The following is a 9,799-nucleotide window of genomic DNA, read 5'->3' as shown; positions in this document are numbered from 1 at the left end:
TTTTTTTTTGTATGTATGAGTGTTGGTGTGAGCACGATTTTCTTCACTAATTTTCAACCCAAATGTCTGAAAGTTTTCATGGAAGTTTGTGTACGAGGGACATTAATGTTATTAAATTTTGGCACTTAAAGGTCGAGAGGATAAGAAGATAGAGGGGATGGCAGGTGAGGCGCGAACCCACGACCACTGTTTACTAATAGACCATTAAATCTTCGTCTAACTAAACTCTTAGAAATTACCTTAATCGCGCTAATATACAGTACTATAACTATTAAAATGCATAATATTTAACATGTAAACAGTAGTAATGTCTGTTTACCTGTTAAGCTGTTTACGTCAAGCTGTGTGATTCTACTGTTTACAGTATATCAATTACCTCGAATTAGCGTATTATCATCCTTGTGCATCAGATTTACATTACTATAATCGATTCGTCACGCTATAAAAGTAAAATTTCAACAATTTATTACGTTATTCACACAACTTTATATGAAATACTTCTCACACTTCGAATACTTTTCGCATTAATTTTCTATTTATTTCATGCTCGGTTAATTTTTAAGGTTTTTTTTTCTCTCTTAGAATTCGTCGTAAAAAGGAAATTTTTAATACTTATCCTTTCTAGTTCATCGAACGATAAATAAATAGCTCTAATAGAAAGAAAATACAGCGTTGTAAAGGGGGTTTTTTTAATGCAATATTTGTAAAGTTATAACCGCCATTTGTTCACTTATAAAACTGACACTAAATCGGGAGTCAGCGCTAAATGAAAGTACTACATCAAACACTAATTATTCGACTCTCTATTTAACATTCATTAGGGTACTTTATCCTATAAATTGGGCTCGTTTCTTCCACCAAACTCATTGTATACCCAGCAAATTTGGCTCACTCCTCCGTCAATCTCATTTTGTAATAATATTTTTTAAGCTTTAAGTAGAAAAGTAAACAAAATAAAACCGTACTTTATCAATTTATAAACAATTTTAATCTATCGAAGTAATTTAGATGTAGATAGACGTGACACCAAAAGATAATCAAAAATTTGTTGCTTACTTCCTGTTACGCCTTCACAAATGAGATCATGCATCATACTTTAAAACTAGTTTTCTATTTTATTTCTTTTAACTTTCACTCTTTTTTTTTTCAATTCTAAACGTAATTTTAATCACGTACAATTGGTTAATAAAAGTTTATTGTTAAATCGTAACAATGGATTTTTGTAAAATTACTTTAGGTATACAACGAATTAAAATGATTTATTCTATTTAAATCCAAGCGATTTAATTAGAATTATTTATTTTATTTAATAATGACATTTTTATATATAATTTAACCTCGATATAGCGCCCTAAATCTTTGTATAGTGCCAATGAAACGACCTTTTCCTTCGGGACATCTCGTTATGTGTAAATTGCAAACAAGACTCGACGACTCCTTAATTTGTAAGTAAACCTCGTTAATTCATAATCCTTGTTTTGCATTACTTCGATTTAACGTCGTATACGATTTCGGAAGAGAAGAAATTATGCGTTAAATCGAGTTTTTACTGTGTTTTTTTTTTCAATTGAAAAAAGAATTAACACGTCTCTTCGTTTTCATTCGGACGTATTGTTACGAATTTAACTGCTTGAAATGGGTTATATATTTAATTTTAACCCCGATATAGCGCCAATATTTTTTTACAAAGGATTTTTTCCTCTTAGAATGTGCGAATTGCAAACGACATTAACTCCAAATCATGTGGATTTCAGACCTTCAAACTTGTCAGTATACCTCGTTAGTACGAAATACTTGTTTGCATTACTTCGGTTTAGCGCCATACTCGTTTCTGCATAAAAATTCTACGCTAAATCGAAAGTTTAATGCGTGTTTATTATGTGAAAAGAGAATTGAAAGAGAAGTGATGAACACGTTTCTTTGTTTTCGTTCTATTGTCCTCAATTGTAACCGGTATAAAGGGGTCAACTCCTTTATTTCCTTTAATAAGAAAGTGCTGATTAAGAATATGTCCTCAAAGGTATATTCTTTATATATATATATATTATATTATTATATTTTATCAATAATAATATAAACTTTATTGAGAGTGAACTTCGTTTTAGCGCCGAAATTCACACTAAATCGAAGTTTCTCGAGTCCTACCTACAATTGTACAGATGCTGAAGGGTTCTGTATTCAATGTATATGGGAAATATCAATTAAATATCACACGATAGCGCTATATCGAGGGTGTCTACGATCCAGAATGCAGGGGTTTCGCATTTAATATTTACAGGGAAGATTATTTAAACAAATAATGGATAAGATTACATTAACGAGTAAATAAAGCTTTACAGGGATAGCGCTATATCGAGGTAGTCTATATATATATATAGAAAGAGTTATATATTAAAATTATACTATAAACGATAAACTTTTCGTTATTTTCAACAGTGTAGGAGGGCCTTTTTTAATCCCCTCGTGTTATCGTTTAGACCCACAATTAAGGGGGGAAGATGATATTCTTCACAGGAACCATTTTCTTCTAACAAAACAGGTATTTGGCGATTATAGAAACTAGTTTTTTAACCCGCATTATACGAAACCATTGGACCATATATATACTGTACGTCGTAAACTATTTTGAGAATAATTATATTATAATTTAAGTGTATAATTAATGAATGACCCCCTCCTATCGATTTTTATCTCAGACAGATTTTAGATTTCCTACAGTTTTAATAAATTTAAATTAGGTATAAATTATGCGGTCGACAAAGGATTTGTTGCAATGTGAAACATCGTAGCATCAGGTAAAAAGTATGCTAATACAGTGAACCATACACGGCAAGTCGACACATTTAACACAAGAAACCGGTAGAAACACAGTGCGTGAGTATAATTTCACTCCATTTTATAAAATTATACTGAAAAAATGTTAACTCTTTATCTTAAATTATTTACTAGAATATACTTTCGTAGAAGTGAGTTAATTGTATAGAAAACGTACACCCAAATCTCCCTTTAGCGCCGCTGTTTAGTTATATATTGGCACTAAACAGAGTATGGCGTTAAACCGAAAGTTCGAGTGTTCTAGACGTGAATTTGGGAGCTTGTAAGTCGTGTGATTTAGTGTTAAAACTATTACAAAAACTGTGTATTTTAAGTAGTTCTATTGCTTAAAATATTCTGACCTTCTATAACGGACACCTCTTAACGACGGACGTTTTTTTTTCGGGAACTTTGTTACGAATATGCGTACAAAATTACTTCTAAACTGTTTCCACCTTTAATAACGGCTACTTTTTATGTTTCTATCAGTGTCCGTTGTTAACAGGTTTGATTGTAATCGAATTTAATTAAAAATTAAGTAAAATTTAATCGATTTTTATATAATCGTACGTTTAATTTAATCATTTATTCATAAAAATAATGTCATTGAATATCTTTAACTCAGTGTATATTTAACCTAAATTTACAAATAGGGTTCCATTTCCTTTTTGAAAACTTTTTATTATAATTAATAAAGAGAAGATTAATGATTAATGCCTTAAGCTTTAATGCCTTAAAGATTAATACCTTACAATACAATAGAGATTCTCAAATTGGTAAGTTGAGAGATCGAAGAAGTTACTTTTCTATTCATTGGTCGTCTTAGACAGGTTTAATTATCTATTTTAAACAATATTTTAGCTCCTTCGACTTTATAAACGTACCCTAAGCTTTTAAGTTCGCCTATTCCAGGTTAAATTGTGAGTTATACTTACAATCCCTGTGTATATTACACTACTTAACAGAAAACTTATATGTGTGTAAGTAGTTTCTACTGTATTTCATTTGTTTATCTCTTGTTGAATGTCTTTTGTACTGTACTCAGTATACCGTTAACACTAAAACGAAAGACTTTATAAGGACTAGTTGCGTAACAACCTGTGTAAAGAATAATTTTTTGCTTAAACAGAAGCTAAAGTAATGTAAATATGGATATAGCATCACTGTCGTTCGCATAATACTTAGAGCAAATAACGTGGATGGCATCTTCAAACACTACACTTAATTTCTGACCTATTTCCTGCGAATAAATTACGTCAGAGAAAGTACAACCAGCCTTGCAGGGGGTGTATTTCGCTACCGGCAACTATTAAACTTGATAATGCTTTCGAAAAACACCGATAGTAAACACCTCAAAGTATTCAAAGGTAACAGTCTAACTTCGATTTAACGCTAGTAAATCGAGTATAACGCTAAATTGAGACGTCAAAGCAATCAGGTTTGCACACATCGAGTTTAAACAATGGTAACAATGTCGTTTGTAAATGTAAATCTTCCATTTTTCTCTTGATAATTTGCAGAAATTAAGGTTTAATATGAAATAGGCACTCTATTGGCACTCTATTGTAACGAGGTCTCTACACTCTTTTGTTTACATTATGTAATATAGTAATTAATTAATTATTTTTCTAACAGGTGAAAGTCAACATGTATAACCTTTCATCCATACCGGAAGCATACGAATTCGAATACAGCATAAATAAATATTCTACCATGAAATGGCTGGATGAAAACTGGCACATATCGATATACGTGTCTGCAATTTACATAATTGCTATCTTCAGTTTAAAAGGTTACATGGAAAATCGGCCAGCGTGCGATCTACAACGTCCATTAATCTTATGGAACATGCTGTTGGCAACATTCAGTATCTGTGGTACGTGCAGGATGTTACCAGGTTTCTTGCACATACTGAAAGTATTCGGTTTTACGTTTTCGCTGTGTGACAATGTATACGGATTGAAACTTCAGGGATCGTTATTTTGGGGTTGGCTTTTTATATGCTCTAAGGTTATCGAACTCGGTGATACGTTCTTCATAATCTTAAGAAAGAGAAAGCTGATATTCCTTCACTGGTTTCATCACATGTTAACGTTAATCATGGTGTGGCATTGTGCCACTTACAAGGTGGCAATATCTCACTGGACCGGTATGATGAATTATACGGTACACTCTTTCATGTATACTTATTATACGTTAAGGGCTATGGGCATTAAAGTCCCAAAATTAATAGCTATGTGCATAACCTGTATGCAGCTGCTGCAGATGTTAACGGGTGTTGCTTTAGTCGTGTGGATCATGGCCGTTAAATACAGAGGTTATGAATGTTACTTCCCGAGTTCTGTGTTTAAATTTGGTATTAGTGTGTACCTTTTGTACGCCATATTGTTTGGAAAGTATTTTTATTCGGCATATTTAAATTCTAATGCAAAATATTCGAAGAAAATATTATAAAAATGTTGTATAATACAGATTCATTTTCGTATAAGTAATTGTTATTAAATAATATATTCATTTTTTATATTCACTTGTACAAATATTAACGCTAAATAAAAGTTTATTATAAATTTATATTTTTGAATTGTATCTGTGTACAGAATGACTCATAACTCAATTAATTATGTAGTGTTGCGCTCAAATGCGCGTGTTTCCTCCTCTCGAAGCTACAGAGGTCAGCAGCAATAACGTATTTACAGATTTATGAAGGAGGTGCGGAGAAGAAACTGTTTTACTTTCAAGGCTTTACTAGGAAAAACCCACAGAAAGGGTTGCAGAGCTTTACCCTGCGTACCCCTAAATCCTGGTCAGTAATAATTCAATGAATAATGCCACTGGTTTTTTGAATGCTGTGCAATTTCTCCGCTCTTTACGTGCCTAACACATAGGGTACCAGTTTCTTCTTGAAAGTCCTCCCTTTGATCTATGCGTTGTCTTAAGCCCTCAATCATGTATTACGTTAAAACCTATTTAAACATAGATATAATATATCTTATAACACTAACCAAGACGAAAAGGTCTTGACATTTCTATGTCATTACGATGTTAATGCCCCTTTTTTGTACTAATCAGATGCTCTGATGATTTGCATACGCCGAAGTTTTATTCTTGTAAACGTCGAGCGTGCTGGTTAATGATTGAAAAATACCCCGAATAATTCTAAAAGCGAGACATTTCAAGCCCAACTTTCAAAGGATAATTACAATTAAGCCTTTTACTAATACTACATCCAGAAACACTTGCATTGTGTGGTTAATACTGTGTGATTCCCCTGTTCTTTATCCCTTTACTGTGTTGAGTAGATCATTATGAACAAAGATTAACTTCGGTTGAGACAAAAATAATCATACGATAACCATTAACAATAATAGAGGGTGGCCTAAAAGTCGATTAACCGAGTTTTGTTCTGTATACATTAAAAACATTTATGAATATATATTAGTAAATTAAGTCTATAATACTTCGAACTTGTGACAAATATACAATTAAATTAATTAATTAATTAATTAATTGCAATTTAATCTTTATAATGAATAAATGAGTTTGTCACCCTCCGGTGAATCGACAAGCATTACATCGCCTATCAACTAGTGCGTTAACCGTATCGGGTGGTGATGGTCACGTGGTATAATTTAGATTCCTGATACACGACAGGATGTGACACAGAATGCATACGTCAAACATTACTCCGTCTACCTTCTGTTTAAAAAATCAAAACACATCTTACCTCACTTTTACGTCTTACCTGGTCGTAAAGCGAGCCGCGTGTTTGCTATAGGCTCAGTGTATTAAATTGAAATTACGTTCAAAGGGAATTTAACACAGCTTTAATGGATAATTTATATTAGTCAATTTTATAAAAGTGGAGTCCGCCGTATACAGGTTAAGGTTCGACGTATACAGTAAACATTTTTAAAAAAATTGTGTAAGATGAGCTTAAATTTGTAAGAATGATGTAACTTGTTTACTGTATTGTCTGTATAAATAGAAATGGCCTACTTTTTGTTCTTCAACATTCCAATTGTATTGTTTCAATGAGTTGCTTAACTTTTCCGGCAAGAGTTAAAAATTGTGTACGGTGCCATCTCTTATGAGATTTTATTTTAATATGTTTTATATATATTTAACATAATTAGTTTCAGGGATGTAGCCAGAAAGTTAAGTATGCATTACTCACACGGATGTGTACGATTTATATTAGATAGGCGTATATTATAGAAAGATTGATGTAGATTAAGTATAGATAAATAAAATATTGAAATGTATGATGTTATATGCCATATTATTTCATACGCAAACCACTTACCAATTATCATGACACGAGAATTCTTAATAAAATGTGGTAAACGTGAACAAGTATTGCATTTTTATTTTTTCTTGCTAGTGGGCAATTATGCTGCCTTGCATATGAGGATGATGCTCCTGGTTATCTATTTTATTAGTTTTGAATTCTTTGTGACAATGAATTTTTAACGTTACATTTACTTTTAAACTCGAGTGAGGTAGCAATAAGGGCCGACAGAGAGTGAGGGCGAGATAGCATTATTATAGAAAACGCTCACGTAGGGTTTAATTTTTGCGTTGTAGTACATTCAAGTGATAAAGAATAATTGTAAGTAAAATTGCTGATTAATTTTAATTAAAATACTATATTATAAAGCACGATAGACATATATTTATCTGTTACTGTTTTGATTTACAGTATATCTATGAAAATGTATATTAATAATTCATATGAAACATATATTAACATGTTAACTTTTATCTGAAATACCTTATAGTGTTTTTAATGATTAAATTTAACAAGAGATAAAATTAGTCGATTGTTTTTGGCCATATATCGTAGAATATTATTAATTAAATAGCCTTATTACAGTTCAGTGAGAGTCTGCTTATATTGTGTTATTATATTTTCATACACTGTCCTGTATGCATTAATATGATGTTTTTATGATACTAACATGGGTTGGACGGATTTTGGAGGAAATGTGCCATACAAATGGTATTACTTCCAACTGAAACTTTTTAATGTTTCTTGTCCGGCTCCATAAATTGTATTATGATCTGAATTTTATATCCTTATACAGCTGTTTGCTTTGTTATTTGTATTTTCAGATGATCCGCGGTCTATATAATACATTCAACACTTTAAAGGGCTTTCACGATATAATGGATGGCTCTAACGTCAGCTGCAACGAGACACTTGGCATTTATATCACACGCGACATTGGCTTGGATACTTAAGGATTGTAGGTCTATTGATAGAATAAAGCTGAGCAACAGATGAGAAATCTGCCAAGAGGTTTGTCACTTCGAAAGACTTTCTATCAGAAACTGACACTTATTCAAATGTTGGGCACATAAGATACAAAATTATATATATTTATGTAGTATATAGAGTAGAAATCTATGTTTATATATGTAAAAATTTAACTGACTGGCGCATTCTCACTTTTAAAGATAGTTTTTCTAGAAAATAATGTACATAATTTTAAATATGCTATACTGTGTTATACTTAAAGAACATTTAATTAGAAGCACTCTAAGAGAAAAAGAAGAAANTGAAAAAAAATTTTTTTTTTTAAATTAAAATTGTAAATGCTAATAAGAAATAAAATCTCTACCAAATCAGTCAATCGAGATAAGACACGTGACTGTCTCTATCTCCCCACCTCCTCAACCTTTAACCGCCAAAATTTAACAGAATCAATGTTTCTAATACCCAAACCTCCCTGCGAAATTTCAGAAATTTTCGACAAAAAGAACCTTCAAATACACACAAACAATTATACGAACAGAGAAACCGCATGAAATTTTCTGCATATCTGGGCGTTTCGAAAACCTCTGAGATCCGAAGTTGTGAAAATTTTGGGAGGGTCATTTCTTGATCTATTGCTATACTTTTCCTCTTTTGTATACACGGTAAAAGTATAGCAATATATGTACTGTACTTATAACACGTCCATGTACTGTACAGTACACTAATCATAAATTAGCGCCTGACTAACTGTCTGGCCACGTGGAGATTTTGAGTTCTTTGTACATGTCAGATTCCTATAGAAATTTTTCCCCTGAAGTACTTCACAGTAATGTACACCTGGACGATATGCGTAAATCCTTTTACAGTGGGTGGAAAATAACTAGGCATAGAAAAATACTTATAATTTTTGTAATAATAAGCAGTTATAATGTAATTTATAGCGCCACATACAAAACTCAATGGGAATTTATAATCCCTGCATGATAGTGTAGGCAGTGATCGAGAAAAACTTCAAGAGCAAAGTCAATAAAGATGGCCGACTGTAATCTTCGTTCGCTCCTAAAGCGAGCGAAGATTGCTGCACGCTATGAAGTGAAGAAATCAATGGTTGCCGTCTAGAAATGGTGGCGTACTGTGAAGGAATGTCATATTATAATCTGTCTGGAATTAATCAAGAAAAACTAAAGACCACAGGTTCTGTTGTAGAAGCACAGAGAAGTAAGTAGTCGTTGCTATCCCCGGTGGTTTGAAAAAATTAGTTGAGGGAACCGGTACCTTCATTGCATTTTACATTATGCATCCATTTAATGAAGTATATATCATATCATTTTCATTACCTCCGCTTTAAAAATGTAGAAATTATACCGATTTCTTAATGCCTAGTTACTTTCCACCCAATTTGCATATGTTGCGTCGCTGTACCTCATAACACCACATTATCACAATGAATCCCAATTTAATCACTATAAATTATCAATTATTAAGTAAATTTTTCAATAATATATTTAATTAATACATTTTTTTATTAAGAAAAACACAAAATACAAAGGCTGGACTATTTATAAACGTAAAGTTATGATACATACAGCTGCTGTAATACTGTTCGTTTACAATGTAGAATAATTCGCTACAGTTTATCCCTTTACTGTGTTGAGTAGATCATTATGAACAAAGATTAACTTCGGTTGAGACAAAAATAATCATACGATAACCATTAACAATAATAGA

At 32.0% G+C, this 9,799-nt stretch overlaps 1 pseudogene; it reads left to right on the top strand.

Annotated features, from left to right (window-relative positions):
* The first annotated feature begins 2,497 nt into the window (after positions 1-2,497).
* Positions 2,498-5,268, top strand: LOC111616539 (annotated as a pseudogene).
* Positions 5,269-9,799: the final 4,531 nt, after the last annotated feature.

Source organism: Centruroides sculpturatus, unplaced genomic scaffold (assembly GCF_000671375.1).
Source record: "Centruroides sculpturatus isolate CEXI.00-Female unplaced genomic scaffold, Cexi_2.0 scaffold3533, whole genome shotgun sequence".
NCBI lineage: Eukaryota > Metazoa > Arthropoda > Arachnida > Scorpiones > Buthidae > Centruroides > Centruroides sculpturatus.
Note: the sequence above shows the minus strand (reverse complement) of the source record. Positions and strands in the feature narration are given on the sequence as shown.